Source organism: Ascaphus truei, chromosome 5 (assembly GCF_040206685.1).
Source record: "Ascaphus truei isolate aAscTru1 chromosome 5, aAscTru1.hap1, whole genome shotgun sequence".
Classification (NCBI taxonomy): Eukaryota; Metazoa; Chordata; class Amphibia; order Anura; family Ascaphidae; genus Ascaphus; species Ascaphus truei.
Genome location: NC_134487.1, coordinates 148,052,658 through 148,065,044, shown reverse-complemented (window position 1 = coordinate 148,065,044; position 12,387 = coordinate 148,052,658). Strand labels below are relative to the sequence as shown.

Sequence of the window (12,387 nt, the reverse complement as noted above, 5' to 3'; positions counted from 1 at the left end):
CTGGACATTGAAGGACTGCGGATCAGGTAAGATCCCAGGCGGGATTGTTGCTTTAGATATTGTGAAACGGGAATGTCCAAACACTGGTTAAGGGGTTCAGGAAACTAGTAATTCACACCTGGCTTTTACTTCTAGATCCGACATTTACACACACACCCATACACATACACACACACACACACGTAACAAGGACTAATTGTAGTATAATGTAATACAATAAATACATTTATGTAAAAAACGAATGTTCTGACTAGGAATTTATTAAATGTATTTTATTAATATATTTTATTTTAAAGCGGGGTTGGGGGCAGGACTAGGGTTGGGGGCAGGACTAGGGGCGGGACTAGGTGGCGAGTAGATTTTTTGGTTGAGCGAGTAGATTTTTGGGTGATTTGTCGAACACTGTACATAACAAATAATATAAATAACAGGTCATGGGAATAAGTGCTTCAGACATAAACGTAACATTTAGGAAGAGAAGTCCCTGCTCCGAGGAGCTTACAATCTAATTGGTATGTAGGTGGAACGAACAGTGACAGTAGGAGGGCATTTTGGTAAGTGCTTCTGCAGGGGGCCAAGCTTTATGGATCATGTGTCTAGTAATATCTACGGTGCTTCTCATATGCTTATTTAAGCAAGTGTGTCTTAAGGTGGGTCTTAAAGGTGGATAGAGAGGGTGCTAGTCGTATATTGAGGGGAAGGGCATTCCAGAGGTGTGGGGCAGTCAGTGAGAAGGGTTTAAGGCGGGATAGGGCTTTAGATACAAAGGGGGTAGAGAGAAGACAACCTTGAGCAGAACGCAAGAGTCGGGATGGTGCATAGCGAGAAGTTAAGGTTGAGATGTAAGGCTAAGGCCCCGGTAACTCCACTGCAACGCGCGCCCGCGAGATTGGCGGCGCGTGCAGCCGATTCCCCGGTCTGCAGCTCCCTGCAGGAAGAGAGACCGGGGTGGGGCATGGCGGGGAAGTGACAGGGGCGCGGCCATGACATCACCCGGCAGGTTTGCCCTCATTGGCTGAACCGCCGGGGGGCGTGGCTTATCGCTCCGTCGCGAGTCCTGCTCTCAATTCTATTTAGAGCAGGAGCAACTCTCGCCACAGTGCTGTGCCCCCCCTCGCAGCGGGCCCAGCACCATTGACGATAGGGCTCTCGTCCGTGCAGCGTCCGCCACAGCGGGCGCTGCAGTAGGCAGCGGGGGCAAGGCCTAAGAAGGGGCAGAAGAGTGTAAAGCTTTAAAAATGAGGAGGAGAATTACATGTGTGATACGGGATTTGATAGGAAGCCAGGAGAGCGATTTCAGCAGGGGAGACGCTGAGGCAGATTTAGGAAGGAGTAGAGTTATTCTGGCAGCAGCGTTTAGGATAGATTGTAGGGGATACAGGTGAGAGGCAGGAAGGCCGGACAACAGGAGGTTACAGTAGTCGAGACGGGAGAGAATGAGGGCCTGAGTCATAGTTTTAGCAGTTGAACAACAGAGGAAAGGGCGTATCTTTGTAGTATTGCGGATGAAAAAGCGACAGGTTTTTGAGACGTTTTGAATGTGAGAGTAGAATGTGAGAGAGGAGTCAAGTGTGACCCCTAGGCAGCGTGCTTGGGCTACTGGGTGAATGATGGTACTTCCAACAATAATGTGGAAGGAGTTAGTAAGGCCAGGTTTGGGAGGAAGAATGGGTGAATGATGGTACTTCCAACAATAATGTGGAAGGAGTTAGTAAGGCCAGGTTTGGGAGGAAGAATGAGGAGCTCTCTTTTTGTCATTTTAAGTTTAAGTCGGTGGAGGGCCATCCAGGATGATATCACAGAGAGGCATTCTGAAACTTTGGTCTGTACAGCATGTGTAAGGTCAGGGGTTGAAAAGTAAATTTGTGTGTCGTCAGCATAGAGGTGATATTTAAACCCAAGGGATGTGATTAGTTCACCTAGAGAAAGTGTGTACAGAGAAAAGAGACGATGTCCCAGGACAGAACCCTGCGGCACCCCCACAGAGAGATCTATGGAGGAGGAGAAGGTGTTAGCAGAGGAGACACTGAAAGTACGATGGGAGAGGTAAGAGGAAATCCAGGATAGAGCTTTGTTACAAATACCAAGAGTATGGAGAATGTGAAGGAGAAGAGGGTGTCCACAGTGTCAAATGCTGCAGAGAGGTCGAGTAATATGAGCAGAGTGTAATGACCTCTTTCTTTGGCAACATGGAGGTCATTAGTTATTTTAGTGAGGGCTGTTTCAGTCGAGTGGACAGTGCAGAAGCCAGATTGTAGAGGGTCTAGGAGAGAATGGGTGTTGAGAAAGTGGAGCAAGCAAGAGAATACAAGGCGTTCAAGGAGTTTAGAGGCAAAAGGCAGGAGGGAGACAGGTCGATAGTTAGAAAGACAAGTAGGGTCAAGCTTGCTGTTTTTGAGTAATGTTATAACAGTTGCATGTTTGAAGGAGGAGGGAAAGATACCAGAATAGAGGGAGGTGTTAAATATGTGTGTGAGTGTAGGGGTTAAAGTAGGAACAAGAGGTTTTAGGAGATGGGAGGGAATGGGGTCAAGAGGGCAAGTGGTAGAGGGAGATGAGGAGATCAGTAAAGATACATCCTCCTCTGTGACAGCGGAAAAAGAGTCAAGGAAGGCAGGAGGAGAGTTAGGAAGCAGTGTAGGATGGGAGGAGGAAACAGAGGGGATGTTCTGACGAATGGAATCCACCTTTTCCTTGAAATAGTCAGCAAAGTCCTGAGGTGAGATGGAGGAAGAAGAGGCAGCTGGGGGTGGTTTGACTAGAGAGTCAAAGACAGAGAAAAGTTGGCGTGGGTTAGATTTGTGTGTGTTGATTATTAAAGAAAAGTAGGTTTGTTTAGCTTGAGAGAGGGCAGAGTTGAAACAGGATAGCATAAATTTGTAGGGAAGAATGTCTGATTAACACAGCAGGGGTCCCTGCAGTCCCGGGGATGGGATCTCAGCTGGGTAGAGCCTTTGTTCCCTGCCGACACTGAGGCTCCTACCCAGCAGGAGGTATAGAATTTGCCAAGGGAACTGTTTGCTGGGTCTGAGCCCCGTAGGCACGATTCCCATTGGCAAGTTTTAATTTGCCGCTTGCCAGCAGCTCCATCATCCCGGGGTAGTCCTGAGTGCCTAAGCCGGCCCCCTTCTCTGATTGGTGCTGCCGGGCGAGCCCTTGCCTCTGATTGGCTGCACCGTCACAATCCGCACTCTGATTGGCCAGCGGCACTGGCTCCATGTTAAGTATAGCCACCAAGGTCTATTGGACTGATCGGAGACACGGCTGGCGGGAGGTTTGAAAGTGCTTTGTGTGAAATAGCACTGATCTCAGCGGAGAAGCACCGGAGACGCACGGGACGTGAAGCGGACAGGATAAGCCTTCTGAAGCAGGCTCCTGCACCTAGTTGAGGCTAGAGTCTTCCCCCAAGACCCCCAGTTGGTGAGTGTTTTATTGTGTTTATGTATTTTGTAAGTTTGCTGGCTTGCCAGAATAAACTTTAGTTTATTCAATTATTGTGTCCTATTATTGTGTGATAGTGATCCCGGTGGTTTCGGTGTTAAAACCTCTGGTCCCCCGTAACAGGTACTGTAGGCCCCCACTCAACAATTTGTAGAGCCCGCCACCTGCTCCTGCTTAAGAACCTGTGACACAGCTCAAGACTGTAGTCTTGGGCCCTGGGAGAGCTGTCGGCAACACTGCGTACAGGAGAAGAGAATTTTTTTTGCATACCATAATTTTCTTTTTTCTGTAATCCTTCCATTACTGTACACCCTTTTAGTTTCCCCCCTAGTGGGGAGTTCCTAGAGACTGACAGGAAAAGAATAAGTGTTTTTCTTATAGCGGGAGTAGGAAGTTATTTTACCTGCATAGTTTTGCTGTCCTACTTCAGTTAAACTGATATTTTTAAAATCTCACAAATTGTGTTGTTTATTTTTTTCATTTTCATTGAATAGAGCTGAAATCTTTCTGAACAAGGCAAAGAACCACCCCAACATATTAAATAGGGGTCAAAGAAACTGATGTTAGATAGGGCCCACTTATTTTAACTCAATTTGATCCCTTGCTTTCTTTCCATATATAGGATAACCCTGTGTCTATCATTTTATTATTCTGCTAATACTGTGCACTGGTCTCCACTTTCTCTGCCAAGAGCCATATCCACAATTTGATGCAGACAGAAACTCCAGTGAATAAAGACTTGATAGTCTGTGGGTACAAGGACATTCTGTAAGAAAATATTTCTCTTTTTTCGAATTGGGGATATGTCTTGATAAAGGGCTAGAATTAGCTCAAAATGTCACCTGCCCATAGGACTTCTTTTTTAATCATAACGATCCTTGTTATACGGAGGGGGTGCTTTGATCTGCAATGGGTTTTGGATTTAGTACACTTGTTTGTGTTTTGATTTTATACATGTAGTACCTTTTCCCCCACGCTAAGTGAGATTTTGTTGCTTCCGGTGTATTCTGGTGCTGATGCATACCTGTAAGGTGGAACAGAAGGCCTGAGATCTCCACGATGGTATGGGGAGACAGCAGGACAGGCTATCATAGATGGTTCATCAGCTAGTGGCAGCGCCTCCAGCCTATGAGGATCCTGGTGCAGCCAGGATGAACCTCATAGGCAACTCGTCTGGTGGTCTTAAACAGCAGACATCATACAGAGATTATATAACTGACTTTTATTGTATATCTACAGGCATCACAGACTTGGTTCCCTTGAGGAAGTACCCCAGGCTTGAGGCCTTGAGCACTTCTCCTCAGCACACCTTACCCCCTAACAGGGCAAGGCCTCAGCCCACTCCTACCCAGGAGAGGTCCACTGCTGCATCCTCATAGCAGGGAGGGCAGCACAGAACTAGCTCCCAGAACCCTTACTCTAACCTCTAGAGGGAAACCCCTCCTTCCCAGGGGAGTGGCTTTTAAGCCAACCTCCTATCAGTCATAGGCCCCCCTTGTAACACCAGGCCACTCCTGAATTTAATTAGGTAACACACACATAACAACATAACCAGGCCCTGCAGGATTTGTTCCCAACACTACCTACTCTTTACTGGAACTTACAGTGCTAAGGGGGTCAGAGAATTAGTAGCCTAAGGGGGCTTGACTACATCCTCTATTTCATATAAAACATCATTTTTTTTTGCATACCTTTTTGTAGTCGTCTTATTCATTTATTTGTATTATTCCATTTATGTTGGAGACCACTTTATATATACCATTAGCTGCTTGACTGGTATGCAGCAGATGATGCCCAGGAGTCTTGCTCACACAGTGGACCAGGGAGGCGCAACTTGCTCCCACAGTGGGACTCAACTTTCCCTGTCTTGACAGAGAAGTTGCGCCTCAGAATTAATTGCATCTCAGTGCAAGTCCTAGACTTTGCACTTGAGGCGAGAGGCAGAGGAGGACAGTGGAAGTACTGTAGCAGGCCTGGCTTGATGACTTTTTTTTTGTCAGGCCTTCACCACTCAAGCCACTGTTAATCAGATTGACATATGAGTGCAGTTGTATCCCTGTAAGACTAAGTACTGTATGTTAAATCAATATACAATGGCAGAAGTGTGACGGTAATCCGTGGTACTGAACATTTTACCCTTTACTTTACTTATTTACATAAAAAAAAACCTCACATTTCTAAACAATGTTTGCTACCATTTTCCTACCATAAAATAATCCTTTTAATAATAGGATCCATCAAGCCATCACCCCCTTGTTTCCTGCTTTTATGGCTAGGACTAGTACTTTTTTTAACCCTCTTGCAAAGCAATAGTTTTAATAACTTCATCCATTTTCATTAAAAAATAAATGTTATATCGCCTTTGCCACTGAACTAACACAACTTCCACTCAATTTAATTCCAGATGCCTGGGAAAGAATGGAAAATGGTATCGCTGTGTTATGGAGTTATTGAACATTTACCAATATTGTCGTTAACATAATGGTACAACTAACAGAGGAAATGGATAATCCTGACACTGATGGGGTTATTTACCAAAGTTATCTGGCTGCCAAACAGACAAGACTGGTACAGTATACAGAAAAACAGTTATCAATGAAGTAAGTTGTATTTCTTTCTATTGGATTTTTTTCTATGAAAAATGCTGTGTGGTATTTTCCCCGGAAGACTTCGAGTTGTGCATCCCTTTCTTTTAAACCCAACACCAGATACATTTAAGATAATAATAATATCATGTGTGTGACTTCTTGTAATTGAATGCACATTTCTATGACTTACTCTTTTTATCGGTTATCTGTGAAATTGTGACCCATATTTACACTTTGCTTCTGAAAGAGCATTTGAAAGCTTATAATGTAGGTCTGAATCAGACACAAACCCCTTACTGACCTGTCTGATAAAAGAGAAGTACAATATATTTTGGGGTACCTTCTTCCCAGACTATTAAAATGACTTTGCAGTAGTAAGTAATCCCTTATACCATACTATTGAAAGAATGGCGTTCAATGCAAGGCTGTTTCTGAAGTGCCTTATTGCATGTAGCCACATCTGTCCTTGGGAAAGTTCTAGGAGATCATATATTAAAGTCTCCAGGATACAAAACTGATGCAAAAGCATTTTATATCAATTGTTTAGTTTAACTTTTTTGTTTCGTTGATAAACCTATGACTTTGGTGAGGTACAGTACTTAAATAAGCCTTTCAGAGCACAGGCACAAAGATCCAGATATAATAAAGAATACTAAGCATTATGGTCCAATGATTTCATTGCATGTGCGAAGGTTTAGTTTAATTTAGTAAATCTGAGCCCAGATCACTAATTGCTTAAATAATTTTGTGGGAAACTAAAGTTTCCTGGCTGCAGAACTAATGCAAAAGTATATCACCAGATTTATCACAAGGAAAACTCACACTGCTTTGAATTATATTCGGAAACATTTTTTTTTACTATGATGCTGTTTATGTGTTGGTTCCACGCCAGTTTTGCAGCAGTTAGACCCGTGTTGTGGAAAGAGGACTTCAGATTTACCATACTGCCTGCTCTTTGAGAAATGGAAAATGGTTTTGTTTTATTACTCCGAAAAGGCCTTTAGAAATTCATATATTTCCACCACTGGAGTTGTTAAACAAAGGCACTCTAATGGCTCTCGGATGTGTCTCTTTGGGCTGTTGAATTCTTACATTTGAATTTGATATTTCCGAAATGCCACCTCTGAAGAATATGAGGTCTAGTTAATAAAGTCTACCGACTGCAAAACGTTATAAAAACAAAACAAAAAACTTCATTAGATGTATTAAGAAAAAACATCCCCAGTGGAATTTTCATCTTTAATAATATGGGTGCAGTATTTTTACACCAGTTTTGCACTTGGGACACTTTACCCCATCTATGTTTCTATGTACATTGATTGTACCAAGGCACGCACTGCAATCTAAACCCTGACTGATTACAGCTTTACTACAGACATATAAATGTTTTCAGAATCACTAAATGTGCACCTCTAGTGCCTGTTCTGATTAAGCTTTGCGGTTCTGAAACACAGAACAATAGTTGAAACACAGAGCAATAAAGAACCATGTCATAGTTTAAAAAAAAAAACATTTCCCCTCTGGAGATTTCCAACATGAGAACATAGGAAACCTCTTTTGCTTCTTGTGGGGTTTTTTTTCCCCCTCTGATTTTTTTTCTCGCAGGTTGAAAGTTGTTCTCTCTCGCTTTATAACGATGTCAGCAAACCCATCTGGAGTGGTGATGAATTATTCAGCATCTTCTTTTCTTTATGTAGCCTTTTTATTGTCATCATCATAGCAGGATTACTTTCAGTGACTACTCTACTGCTCTTCGCATGTTTTGACATGGGTGGGGGGTGGACTATTCATCAAAAGCAACCCAACACACACACACACAACATCATATAAATATTGATGGTTCAGTTCTGTTAACTCTTACTAATTTGGAGTGTGCCACACCCACTGTATTTGTATATATATATATATATCTTTATTTATATAGTGCATCCTTATACACAGCAGTAATAGACACTACAAAATAATGAAACATAACGGGAATAAGCGCTACAAACATTAGGAAAATGAGCCACTGCCCCAAAGAGGTGGGAGTGTCCTCCGCGAGTCTCCCTTTGGCCCTTAGCACTGCACATAGCCTATACAAATGCTAGTCCTCTCACTCACAGTGTGCCTGATACTTAGCCATTGTTGCTAGCCAAGGCACACAAGCCAAACAGATAACACTTAACATAGTGAAAAGCACATAGAAACATCTCAAAATAAGTTAAACATTACTCGGGTGGGACATTTTCCATCCCTAAGATGGGAAATTAACCCCTTTTGTGGGTCGCAATTTTGACGAGCAGAGGCAGCAAGAGGGCTTAACCTTTATTTGGGCAATGCCATGCTGCCCCCGCTGTCACAAGGTGTATAACATATCACTCCAATTTTGCAGCTATGAGACTATAGTTAATAGCCCCCCTAATCCCTCTGTTTTCCAGGAAGATGTAAATCTCACTTTCCATTATTAAATAGTTTCTTCTTTAACATCCTTTAAATGTTGTAAAATAACTTCTTAATAAAAGAAATGGGTCGCACTTTCACTCCTGTGTATGTCAGTTAACGCATTTGCTATTCTGATCTCTGATATTCTTATGCAACGGTGTTTTATAGGTAGACTAGAGGTGGAGCATCAATGAGACACATACTGGATTTTGGTTCCTGGACCGACATGCTGGTTGTCCAAACTTCTTTTCTTTTTTACACCTGGAGAGGGAGGAACTGAGTTCTCGTGAGTAAGGGAGTGAGGAGGGAATTAGGTTCAAGATTCCTTGTGTTTCATTAAACTATATATGCACCCCTCAAAAATGCATGAGCATCTAACTAGAAAACAAGGCTAACATACCCCGCTACTCAACACCTCTAGGATCAACCCACATTCAAATTCAGTAAAACCCAACATTATAATTCATTATTACCAATTTTTTTATTTAGTATCATGAGGCTTTCTAATATTTTATTACAATGTATTTTTCTACATAATTTGGCCAAAGTAGGATGTATAAAATAATGGTAAAATGTTGGGTTTTCTTGAATTTGGTTGTGTGTTGACCATGTATTTTTTTCATTTGAACTTTTTTTGGTTGCCCTTCAACAGCACTCCAGTGAAAAATTATAAATTGTTGCAGTTTCTGTATGTAAGTACTGGGTGAGTTTAACATAAGACATGGAAGAGAATGAGTATTTGTGGAAGGATAGTGACCACCTTCTAATTGTTTAAGCCCTCTACCCACCTACTGTCAGGTGATGCGCTAATGGCAAGGTAAAAAAAGAAATGTAAGTATGCGAATCAGATTTCTTAATGAAAACTAAATAGATAAGAAGCAGAAGGATTTCAGCCTGGAGGAGAAGGTAAAATAACAATTGCGTTAGAAGTGAGGACATGCCTGATATGTGGTTACCTTGATGTGGTGGACAATCTTTGCATACTTTGGTAAATTTATAATACTACTTGTGAAGGTGAGTGGGTAACCAGGCCATCAATAAAGGTATTATGCCCGGTAGGTTACCTCTGATCCATATTTGCTGGTTTAGAGTGTCAGCTCTTGGACCTGTTTATTGTATTTGCAATGTATGTAATTTTGCGACAATAAATAATTTTCTGTGTTTTACCTTTCCAGGTGTGCCAGCAAGCAGAGTTTGCTAGGCTATTAGTGTCAAGGGGGGGTTTACGGAGAAAGTTTTGTCAGAATGTGTCTAGGTAGCGGGGTTCCAGAGTTTCTAGATACCCCAAAAATGTTCCCGGTAATCAGGACAGATTCTCGGATACATTGAGACACATTGCTCCGGCAAAATCTCCCCTTGAAAACGCTTGCGCGACTCACCGCTAGGACTCCCTGCTTCATCATAGACCAGAAAGGTAAATGGGGCATAAGGATGTGTGGTATCCCTGAAATTGAGACATGGTCCCTAGTATAAGTGGGGAGGGGGTGGGGTGGGCTAGCGAGAAGTCAGCCTTCATCACTCCACTCTATGAGTTTTCAGTGATGCCATTTGGAATGAAGAATGCCCCGGCTTCCTTCCAACAGCTGGTCAATAGGTTGCTGGAAGGGATACAAAGCTTTGGAAGGGCATACCTAGATGACATTGCTTAGTTCAGTAATTTGTGGGACTCACATTTATTGCATGTAGCCGCGGTGCTGAAAAGGACCAGGGAAGCAGTGCTGACATTGAAGCCTTCTAAGTGTCTAGTGGGTATGGCAGGTGTTGTACTTAGGGCACAGAGGGAGGGGAGGACACCTTAAGCCAGAACCAGCTAACGTGGAAGCTATAGTGCAGTGGCCGGTACCTAGGACCAAAAAGCAGGTCATGGCTTTTTTAGGCACCGCAGGCTACTATAGGAAGTTTGTCCTGCAGTATAGTGCCCTTGCTAAACCCCTGACTGACTTGACGCAGAAACGACTCCTGGTTCTGGTAGCCTGGTCTCCTGCCTGTGAAAAGGCTTTCCAGGCATTGAAGACAGCACTGGCTAGTGCTCCTATCCTGGCTGCACCAGATTACACTAAGAAGTTTCTTGCACAGACCGATGCCTCGGACTATGGTATCGGTGCTGTACTCAGTCAGGTGACGAGGGGGGTGTGAGCATCCTGTGGTTTATTTGAGCAGGAAACTGCTGCCCAGAGAAGTGGCTTATGCCACCATTGAAAAAGAATGCCTGGTCATTGTTAGGGCTCTGAAGAAATTGCAGCCCTATTTGTATGGCAGGGCATTCACAGTGATCACGGACCACAACCCACTAAGTTGCTACAAAGGATGTCAGAGGAGAATGAAAAACTGCTTCGCTGGAATCTTGCCCTGCAAGAGTTTGACTTTACAATCCAGCACAAGAAAGGCAGTGAGCATGGCAATGCTGATGGACTCTCCCGGCAGGACATTCCCTGTGATCCAAAGTCCTCAAGAAGTGCCAGGCTGGTGGAGCCAATGGACGTGGTGACTGCCACCAAGCCTTCATCTTGAGGGGGAGGTGTGACAGTGGCTGGGTAACCAGGCCATCAATAAAGATGTTGATCTCATGGGAAGGATGTTGATCCAGGGATTAATCCGATTGCCAATTCTTGGAGTCAGGAAGGAATTAATTTTTCCCCTTAATGGGGTTTTTTGTTTGCCTTCCTCTGGATCAATAAGTAAGTATAGATATAGAATAAAGTATCTGTTGTCTAAATTTAGCATCGGTTGAACTTGATGAACGTACGTCTTTTTTCAACCTCATCTACTATGTAACTATGCAACTATGTAAGGTATTATGCCCGGCTGGTTACCTCTGATCCATATTTGGGGTTTTAGAGTGTCAGCTCTTGTACCTGTTTATTGTATCTGCAATGTATGTAATTGTGCGACAATAAAGAATTTTCGGTGTTTTACCTTTCCAGGTGTGCCAGCAAGCAGAGATTGCTAGGCTATTAGTGTCAAGGGGGGGGGTTTACGGAGAAAGTTTTGTCAGAATGTGTCTAGGTAGCGGGATCCAGAGTTGCTGGATACACCAAAAATTTACCCAGGAATCAGGATGGTTTCTCGGATTCATTGAGAAACATTGCTCCAGAAAAAACTCTCCTTGAAAACGCTTGTGCGACTCACTGCTAGGACTCCCTGCTTCAGCACAGACCAGAAAAGTAAATGGGGCATAGGGATGTATGGTATCCCTGAAATTGTGACAGGGTCCCTAGTATAAGAGGGATGCCCAGTTAATGCCCTGATCACCTAGAACCTGGTATAGAGGTTCTGGGGGTACTCCAACCATATATGAGGTTGCAAGGATGTTTATGAAACCTAAGTCCAGTTTCAAAAGGGAATGAGATACAGCCCTGAAAATGAACCTAAGTATTTTTTCATTCTACTGAGAAAAAATGTGGGAAAAAATATTTTGTTTCATAGTGTTTGAATAGTACATATACTTGTGTACGGTATTATGAGCTGAGGACTTCCAGATCCATGGTTATGAGAGACCATGTGGCTACCAAGCCTGGTGACACCAAGCCTGCTTGTGTCCCGGACATGAAAGCCTTAGAGGTTGCCAAGGTGTGAAAGCCATTTGGGCACCGGAGTTATGCTCAAGTACCCACGTCCTGGGATGAATGGAGGTGATCGGACCACCATTTGCCCCAGACCAGACTGTGAGGAGCCTAACTCTACTGGTGGCTTCTGACTGACAAGTGGCAGAGGTGCAAAGTGTGTTTTTCTTCTGTATTTTTATTCCATTGTGTGTAAATCTGTTTCAATGAAATAAATGACAATTTGTTTTACTAACTTGTTTTGCTCAGTGAATGATCCCGATAAAAAGGTGTAAATACCTGGTCTCCCGTGACACTACTGTAAAACACCAATGTGGAAAATCAGAAATAGTTCAAGATGTGCAGGCGTTCATGCTGCGTCATTTAAGTAA

At 43.2% G+C, this 12,387-nt stretch overlaps 1 long non-coding RNA gene across 1 annotated transcript in view; it reads left to right on the top strand.

Annotated features, from left to right (window-relative positions):
- The window catches only part of LOC142495482 (uncharacterized), a 52,515-nt gene that overhangs the window by 18,279 nt on the left and 21,849 nt on the right, over positions 1-12,387 (top strand). The window contains exon 2 of the long non-coding RNA XR_012801746.1: positions 5,846-6,041. This is a non-coding gene — a long non-coding RNA (uncharacterized LOC142495482). The remainder of the gene's footprint in view (positions 1-5,845; positions 6,042-12,387) is intronic.